At 36.4% G+C, this 9,714-nt stretch overlaps 1 long non-coding RNA gene across 1 annotated transcript; it reads left to right on the top strand.

The window, feature by feature from the left end:
* The first annotated feature begins 3,747 nt into the window (after nt 1–3,747).
* On the top strand, nt 3,748–9,064 carry LOC118437293. Its single transcript, XR_004836001.1, has 3 exons — nt 3,748–4,116; nt 4,198–4,243; nt 5,980–9,064. It is a non-coding gene; the product is annotated as an uncharacterized LOC118437293 (long non-coding RNA).
* The last annotated feature ends 650 nt before the right edge of the window (nt 9,065–9,714 follow it).

The following is a 9,714-nucleotide window of genomic DNA, read 5'->3' as shown; positions in this document are numbered from 1 at the left end:
TCGGTGAAAACGCCAGTAGCTGGCAAGTGGCAAATTTTGAAATGGATGAATAATAAATTGACGCTATTGCTGGTAAATAGACTAACTTGCTGCCAAGTTTCCTTGTGAATTGATTTATGTCCAAAATTAAATAAAAACTGAACTACCCGTTACCCGTGCGGGTAGTTTTCGCTACCCGCAGAAAACGGGTACCCGCAAGAATCGAGCGGGTATGCGGGTAACGGGTACCCGACCCGTTACCCGCGGCAACCCTAGTTACCAGTCTATAAATCTATTCTAAAACATGTAAGTACATAAATATTTCGTGAAATTTATAACTCCTGATATTGAAAATAATTTATTCAGAATTATATACATGTTCCACAGTCAATATTTTTTTTTGCATAATTTGGCTAATTACAAAATTTGCTGTTTTTATTGAAAGATTTTTCATAGACGGAGGGCAGACATGTATTTATTTGCAACTTTTCATTTGATGACGACAGATGGTCAAACTTCTTCGGGGTACCACCTACATAGTTTTACGCGTAAGTTCAAAAAAATATATATCCGTTGAAGATGCAAAATCTGATTTTTTTGGCGTTTCCTCCTTCCCACGGTGCCATCAAACGCAACGGCGAACATATCATGTATGTATAGCATGTTTAACAGCCTTTTTCATATATTTCTGGATTTTCAGAAATTTCATAATATTTTTTTTTACATATTGTTAAATATACATGTATGCGTATGGGCATCTTTCTAGTTTTTGGGCATATGCTGATAAATATCTCCACTATCGGTAGAAAAATATGTAAATCTTTTCGATAATTTTTAAATTCATAAATATATTTGATGAATATTTCAACGATCTGAGACGAGTTTTACTCGTAGAAATTCCACCACTTAAAACCTAGAGAATTCAATTCAGAAATATTTATGATTCAATTTTTTCACATATACATACATATTTCGTTATTATATTGACATTTTCTTCAAATATTGAAAAAATATTTAATTCCGCAATTTTTCCTAAAATCTTACATACATAGCCGTCCTCTGCATATGAATCATCAATTGAATAAAAAATATTCATATTTTCTGATTCATATTGGTTAATATACAATTAATAATGTACAATTAATTAATACAATTAATTATACACAATTAATAAGTTATTAATTTCATATATTTAGTGATCGAATCAGAGGTCGACGCCGACAAATTTTCGGCGGCGGCGGCGAATGTTTGTGGTGATTTTTCGGCGGCGTCGGTGGCGCGGCGCGGCGTCGCAATGTTGAAGGAATAGGAAATCAAATTTTTCGGTGGCGGCGGCGGTGCATAAAATGCTACCGGCGGCGCGGCGGCGTCGACCTCTGGATGGAATCTAACGACTTTCACTGGAGAATATGTACGTAACTAACTCTACCAGAACTCTCTCAAAAACTTCCAGCAACTCTGGGATATGAACAGGGTATTCCGACCTGGGTTTTAATGGGTTGGGTTTTATTGGGTCTTATTGGGTTTTAATGGGTTGTAAATGAATACAACTCACTGGGTTTTACCATGTTAAGTGGGTTTTATTTGGGTTTTAATTAGGGTTGCCGCGGGTAACGGGTCGGGTACCCGTTACCCGCATACCCGCTCGATTCTTGCGGGTACCCGTTTTCTGCGGGTAGCGAAAACTACCCGCACGGGTAACGGGTAGTTCAGTTTTTATTTAATTTTGGACATAAATCAATTCACAAGGAAACTTGGCAGCAAGTTAGTCTATTTACCAGCAATAGCGTCAATTTATTATTCATCCATTTCAAAATTTGCCACTTGCCAGCTACTGGCGTTTTCACCGAGTGTCTTTTCGGAGGTCAGAAGCCTACGGCAGCCTCAAATGGTTTTCTCGTCCCAAAAATGCGGAGAAATTATTGTAACCAAAGTATAATTTGCCTGTTCTCAAATATCAGTAATAATTTGACTTGAATTTGTGTGTATTAACGTAAGACTCATGAGATTTCAATTTGTGCTTTGAAGGTGAAAAACCTAAACCCGATTGAAATCAAATATTTTATTTGTAGATAATTTTTTTTTTCAATCAAAATTTAAAAAGTCAAACTTAACCTTTTTCAAGTACACTACTTTCCATGTAGTATTTATATCAAAAAGTCAAGCCAAAAATTAGGAATCGCATGATATTTTCCATTGAATCTCCACTTTGAAGAATAATATTGGCGCAAAGTTGAATTTTTAAGTAAATGCTCTGCATCTTTTTTTCCACGGGACGAAAACTATGATGGACTTTGAACTCTGTCCCCAATACATATTTATCGTTAAATGGGCTATTCAGCAGAAAGATAAGTGATAATTCCTAATTTTTGGCTTGATTGTTTTAACATAAATCGCTAAGAAATTCCGGTGTAGCTTGAAAAAGGTTCCATTGTCTGCCTAAAAGTCTGGTTTCAGAAACTTCTAACGAGATCTAGCAAAATATGGCATTCGTAACTTGCACAGCAGTATCTCAAACTACTGAACAACCCAAATGGGCAAATAATTGCTAAATCAAGTTAATTCTGAAGGTTGGTTAGTTCTTAACTTAATTCTCATAACGGGTAACGGGTACCCGCACGGGTACCCGTGCGGGTACGGTAATTGTACTGCGGGTAGCGGGTCGGGTAACGGGTAGCATTTTCGCTACCCGCGGCAACCCTAGTTTTAATGGGTTTTATTAGGTTTTAATTGAATTTTACCTTAAAACTACTTTTTAATAGTTAAATACATCTCCTATACGTTAGAAGACAAATTGAATCGAATCTCAATTCATTCTAAAGCAGTTTATTTCATTACTATTCTAATATATGAAAATTCGGAACAAATCAACAATTGACTCCATCCTTTAGCATCACAGATTTCAAGTGTTATAAAACAAAAATAATTTCAAATAGATACAACTTCCGAATTATTTTTGTTACTAGGTGGCCCAGGCAAACTGGTAGTGAAATGAAACGCTGTAGCTACCACAGTTTTTGTGTTACACATTTCTAGTAAATTTGAATGGAAAGCCAGTTAGTTTTTGAGTAGAAAACAGTTTTTAGCTTTCGAAATTTCCTCCTCCTACATTAATGCAGTGCAGAAGAAGCGGCCTCGAGTCCTCGACTAAAGTGCGCATTGAATTTGTGGATAAATTGCTCCATTCCAGGGTCAAAGATTTTTTTGGAGCCTTTGCACTTTTACGAGGCTTAGAACACACCTTTGCCTCAAAGTATTAGTATCTTTTATAGTCCGGGGATTCAAATCCAAGAAGGAGAATGGAAAATCCCAAATAGAGATGAAGTCCGGAATTTGGTTTTTTAGCTACGCTTTAATCATTTTTTGCACTATTAGCTGGTGCTGAGCCCTTTGCAAAGGTCTCGTTGACTCCATTGAATATGGCCTCACTTAGGGGATGTACGATGGACTTAAAAACATATTTTAAGAAATTTGATCCCTCACCTTCTCCCCATTTTCGACGAAATTATGAAAAATTACCCCCAATCAGCTCACACATGCCAAAACCATCGCAAAACCTGGATAATGTAAACTCTTGACCTTTTTTCTTTATTGGGGGATATCTTTGAAAGATTTTGCGTAGATTCTGCCATTTCGTTTGTAAAAATATTGATTCACAGTCAAAAGTTACTCATTTGTAAAAAAAAATTATCTTCACGTTTTTAGAGCGCACCGCTTAAAGGAAGCCTTGAGTTTCTTTAATGTGGCTTTCTTTAGGGGGTTGTTGAGCATAAAGGGAGTATCACGTTTCAAAGCCCTAAGCCGGAGGGTCAGTTTGAGCACTCATTGGGTAATTTGCATCAACAGTGTCAGCGGTGAGGCTATTATCCGTGGAAATTTCGTGAATTTCTTCGGATTCTAGCCTTCAGCGCCTTCACGATGGGTGTGGTCCTTGGAGGTTTTATAAAAAAATTTCTTCGAACGTTCTTAGTCGACCCAAACTTAATGAACGTTTTTATATGCCCTTGGATCAAATTAAAGTTTAGGTTCGATTCCCATCATATTTTTCAAATTCACCATTTCTCTCCTCAATTTTTAGGTGAAAAATTATCGTCGCCTGCGTCATTTCAAACTTTTCTCTGCTGATTTGCTTTCCAGGTAGTTAAAAACTGATTTTTGTTACTTATGCAAAATTGCACGAGGAATCCAATGCACTTATCAGATTTTTATTATCTCCAGCGGTTTTGAAGTTAAGAGCTACTTTCAGCTTGCCTGGGCCCAGTAGGTAAGTTATTACTTAAAACTAATAAAACCCAATAAAACCCATTTAAACCCAATAAAACCCAATAAACCCCATTAAAGCCCAAATAAAACCCAATTACCATGGTAAAACCCATTAAAACCCATGGGTTTTATAATTTTTGATTAAAACCCTGGTTTCTTCCGAACCCTGGATATGAACTACAAATTGGAACTGATTTAATTTCACCGAGGTAAATGGATCATTAATTTTAATGGGACGTTCTTAAATTCTGTAACACACACTTAATAAAAATAAGTAAAACTTACTCAAGGCTGAGTAAAAAAGCGGATGACATGACCATAAGGTAAAACTTATCCAACGTTATGCAAAACTTGTGAAATGGGTGGGTAAATTTTAAAAATGTTGGATAAGTTTTAAAATACCGTTACGAACTGTTACAGACAGGGGTGGGCAACTTCAGACATGCGACACGCGGCACAAAATGCTATTTTCGTAAACCACGTGCTCTTAAACGATTTATTTGCGATCAATTGATATCTAGCGTATTTCACAAATTCTGTTCAAACAAGGAGGGAGATAAAAAATATTTTTTAAGCGTTACGTCGTTTAAGATCGTTCCCAAATAAACTTCTCAAAAGTACTTTACACAAGTAATATGTATGTATATAAGGATTGATTCATAAATCGTGGCACGATTTGAAAAGGCGTTCATTACTAAACAATAAGTTGAAATGTTAACAACTTTGTTAATAATTGTTACAAATGCGATGCACAACATTGACCAAAATCACTTTGGTCCCGTCGACCCTCTGGAAGAAACTTCTCACAGGTTTTTCCAGGCCTGTTGATTTTTGCCTTTCCTGACTTTCTCCCCACAATCTTCAGGTTTGACTCATGACGAGTCGAATTCAAAGCAGGATTTTCGTCACTTTCAGTCGTTATGGATGTTCTCTTTTGCATCAAGCCTAAAATCTTTCAATCCCACTTGTCTGGAGAACATTGTTGGCATGTTCCAATTTTGCCAGAAACCAAATTTTTTTATCGTTGAGGTGGTCGGTAATAATTCAACCGTAATGGAAGGTGGCCTCATATCACCAAAATCTGTCTCCTCATGACCATTTATGTAAGGAAATAATCGGTGTTTGATACATTTTGATAAATAAAGACATGGGGTCATGATCCAATCCATAATTGAGGGCTTTGAAATTGCTTCATTTTCGTCCAACGCTAACCAAATCTGTCAGTTTTTGGAAATTTGACTTTGGGAAATACATTAACTTCATATTTCACACCCATTTTCTTGAAGCATACATTGACATGTGATGGCAATTTGAGGGATTTGGAATATTTTCATTTTTGAGGTGGTGGTGCATCTTTTTCTCGTCCAATTTGGCCGCATTTTTGTAAAAGTGCACCAAGAAATTTGCTTGGACTTGTTTTTCTTTTTGTCTGACCATGTTCTAGTTTAATTGCCAACCTTTTTGAAGTAAAACCCTAACACTACATCGGTTGGACTATCATATGCAACAATTCATACCCAATAATTTGAATCTTTGTTAAATCTGGAGCTAAAGGCAAACTGTGCCACGATTTATGAATCAACCCTTAGCATGATGGCTAAATTATTAAATCTAATGATTTTAAATATCTCCACTCATTACTTGCTACTTACCACCAGCGTCGCTGGTGATAGGTCGGAAAATATCCACTCGGAAAATATGGTCTGTTTAAAAACCACAATTTGTTTTAAATTTCAGTTGTAGAACTACAGTCGGCCTAATAAACATCTACACCAGCAGGACCCCACACACATCCGCTGTTTGTATGCTGAACAGGACCTCAACCACTTTGCATGTGAATGTATGCGAAATGGACCAGATTTATTGGCACACAATCACTGCAGTGAAAATTTCGTCCCCACAATATTCCGCCATCATTCCATCATAAAGTAAACAATGCACTGCATTTAAAACTATTTTCAGCCGATCCAGATGCAAAATTATTAATAAGGAAATTTGTAGACTCTGACAAGTACATATACATACTTATCGTAACTTTGGGGACGTTTTATTACTTTGGCTTGCAGTAAGCAGGCAAATTACAACTTCTAATTTTGTGCATGATTCGTATTTTATAAAAAACGATGTTAAATGATCAGACATGTACATATGTAGATATGTACATACATACATAATATCTGGGTTATGAGACATTTGTCACAAGTAAATCCCATGTCAGTTAGCTTATACTAATCTCTCATGTCACGTTTTTCACGGATCACTGCATTTTCACGTCCAGCGGAACGTTAAACTTCGTATACGGTATGTCGAATACCGCCCAACTGTTCCAAAATAGGGTTTAATTCATGATGAGGGTATTCATTCCGAGTGCGCATGTACGCATGTACTATTTTGAAATTGCCAATTTTGTGAAGCAACGTAGTGGAGGCGCTTCGCAAGTGACGGTTCAGGAAATCTGGAAATCAAATTTCAGGAATTTTTTTTTAAAGGAACCACATTGGCAAATAAGAAACCGGAAATTTATGAATTTTTTCCATTACAACAAATGTGTGAAAAATATTTTGTAAACTATGTAAATAGTAGCCGTGGAGATGTGCAAGCTCTCAATTCAATTTTTAAGCCATTTTTATGCGAACTTTTGGCAAATATTGCTATTAATACCGACGCGACCTCGAAATGAATACCCTTAATATGTCTTTGTTGCTGGAACTTTAAAAATTGCTAACATTACGTTATGCATTTACTGTAACATTATACATATTATACCACAGTGAACTATTCATTACCTCCGTGTTGACAAAGTATCACACTATTTCATATCCGGTTGTTTAAACAAGAGTGTTTTATAACAAAAGTATTTCCAAAGTGTCGCAAAAACTGTCGGAATGAATCAATTTATAAAATTAGTATTAAATAATGTGTCAGGGTATTTTGGTATTGATACATATCTTGGCATTATTGCAAATCTCGACGCGTTCATTACTCCTAGACATGGCTTAGGGACCACGGCCAAATTATATTTTGGCATCTTGATACTTCAGGATCTGCAAAAATTTCACCAGGAGAAACTTCCACCATCCCTACAATTTCCTCTATGGTTTCCCCCTCTGGCGAGGATGAGGTCGACCGAAAAAATGCGTAGTCGACGCTTAACATCCTTGATTTCGAGTCCGCAAACTATCGGCGTTACCGGAGAATTGCATGGAGTGACGGAGTCTGGGGAATTTTGCATTGTAAATTATGGAAAGTTTATTTCAAGTAGTCGAACATCGCTGCCACGATTTGTGGAGTAAATATTACCAAAATCGGCTCTTGTGTAGGATCGGTTATTTTTATTGTTGTTTCGAGATTACGTCTCGAAGGTATTGATGTTTAATCGAAAATGAATTTGGATTGAGTTCTAGTATTTTGGTGTAAATTGCTGCAAAGGACGTACTAAGCGAATTAGGTATGCATATGTTTTGGGAATCTGGTAGTAGTGACTAAACGTTTTGGGTACCTCATAAGATTATTTGGAGAATTTCGTCAGTCCAATTTTGCAGGTATTTTTTTTACTAGACTAATTTTCTCACGAGAAATGCATACCAATTTTTTCTCTCTAAATTTGGTGGCAGGTTACGATGAAATTTGTGAAATACTTTGTCATGAAGTCCTGATTTCCTTTCTTGTATGTGTATAAGTCCACCTGGCTTTATTGGGAACCAGTTTATATTAACTGATATTTGTTGACATGTTAATAAAGGATTACTTGACTTGACTTGACTTATTAAACCTCTTGCTCCTTGCTAAAGGATATTGACCCAATTTTTTACCAGTACCAGAGGAGAAAAGGTATTTTACTTGTAGGGTTTTCAGTATTTCACATCGCCCCCGTTATTGTGGCACTTTTTCGGAAAAGTTGGCGTGTCTAACATTCTTCAAATCGTAAATTCTGCTTCATTTTCATTTTTATGAATGGAGACACTTGCCATCTTCATCAGCAAGTGCGGGTTTTGGAAAGGTTTTTCTTTAAGATCTTTTTTAATTTTTCTATTTCGCTATATCTTACATGCAGTTTACATACTTGCAATTTCTCTTCACTCACTTGCACGGAGAGATCACATGCAATTGGTGGGAATTTGCATTCCTTCTTATGAGAATGTATGTAAGTACGGAAACATTAAGAGACCTGTGCTTTCGAATCAACAGCGAAACATATGAAGAAACAACGTTATTAGTGGATATTTTATTATCATAGTTCCTTCTTCAGGAAACGCTGCCTTATCATTTCGAACTGGTAATTACTCCAATTTTAGGATGCTTAAACGAATCTGCTTCACCTTTTTCATGGAATCACATAGGGATCACCGTGTTCTTCTGCTGAATACTAAACTTGCTGCAGAGCACTTTGAAAAATATTGCTCCAACATTGATTTCCGCTCATAATTAATCTGTAATGCTGAATGCACAAGATTTTAAACCGCCACTAACGTTAATTGTAATTACGTTAGGCGCAAATGTTACACAAGACTCTATCCCAGACTATTTACAATTTGTCTCGATCGATATTCGAAAAAATTGGTATAATTACCCTCATTTTAATTCGGACTTGATGTTTTTGATGAGTCTGCAACCTTAGCTTCTACAGTAATTATGTAAATACTCCTTATTTTGAAATAAAATTGGGGTTCAGGTATCTAGTAGGAATGATTCACCCTACACTGTGCAATTATTGGGTCAGAACTCTAGTATTTTAAATTCGGTAATTTTTAAACTGTCAAGATAAAACGAGTTGCTCTTCTCCACAAGTTCATTTCGTTTTATGACCGTTCATACGTACAGCACCAGGGCATAAATTTAAACCCACTCGAATGCTGCGCGCCCCAATGGCTCAAGGTTATCAGCAGATTTTATTCAGCCATCGCGTTTAGGTTTATGTTGTACAGAATTTAACTGGCTTTCCAACGGTACTACATTTGGTTATGAAAAAATTAACGGGTATGCGTAATTAATCATACCAGAAAAAAACACAAAAAATTTAGCTGCAAAAGTTTAAACCCGCTCCTTATTAAAAATTACTTCATAACGAAAGGGGGTTAAGGCAAGGGTTTAGCAATTATTTACATTCATCATAGGTACTCTACTTGCAGAAAAAACTAAACAATGGGAAAAAATCGGGAGTTGACGATTGTGATAACAAATTATTGTAAATCTCCGCGAGCGAGACCTGGGGCACATAAAAATTAGTGCTATTACCAAATTTAACAAAAGTTCAATTAAAACAATGATTAGGAAATAGAAAAATATAGCTACTGTACCGAGTAATCCTAAATCGGGACGCCCAAGAGTCAAATCTAAGCGAATTGACTGAAATATTGTTCCAAAGGCAATCCAAAATCGTGGGATGGCACTCAAAAATTTGAACTCCGACAGCAAGGGGCATTGTGAGATCCAAATTAGCGCATTAATTGTAAAGAGGAGACCCCATGGACC

The sequence above is a fragment of the Folsomia candida genome, unplaced genomic scaffold (assembly GCF_002217175.1).
Source record: "Folsomia candida strain VU population unplaced genomic scaffold, ASM221717v1 Fcan01_Sc013, whole genome shotgun sequence".
Taxonomy (NCBI): Eukaryota; Metazoa; Arthropoda; class Collembola; order Entomobryomorpha; family Isotomidae; genus Folsomia; species Folsomia candida.
Note: the sequence above shows the minus strand (reverse complement) of the source record. Positions and strands in the feature narration are given on the sequence as shown.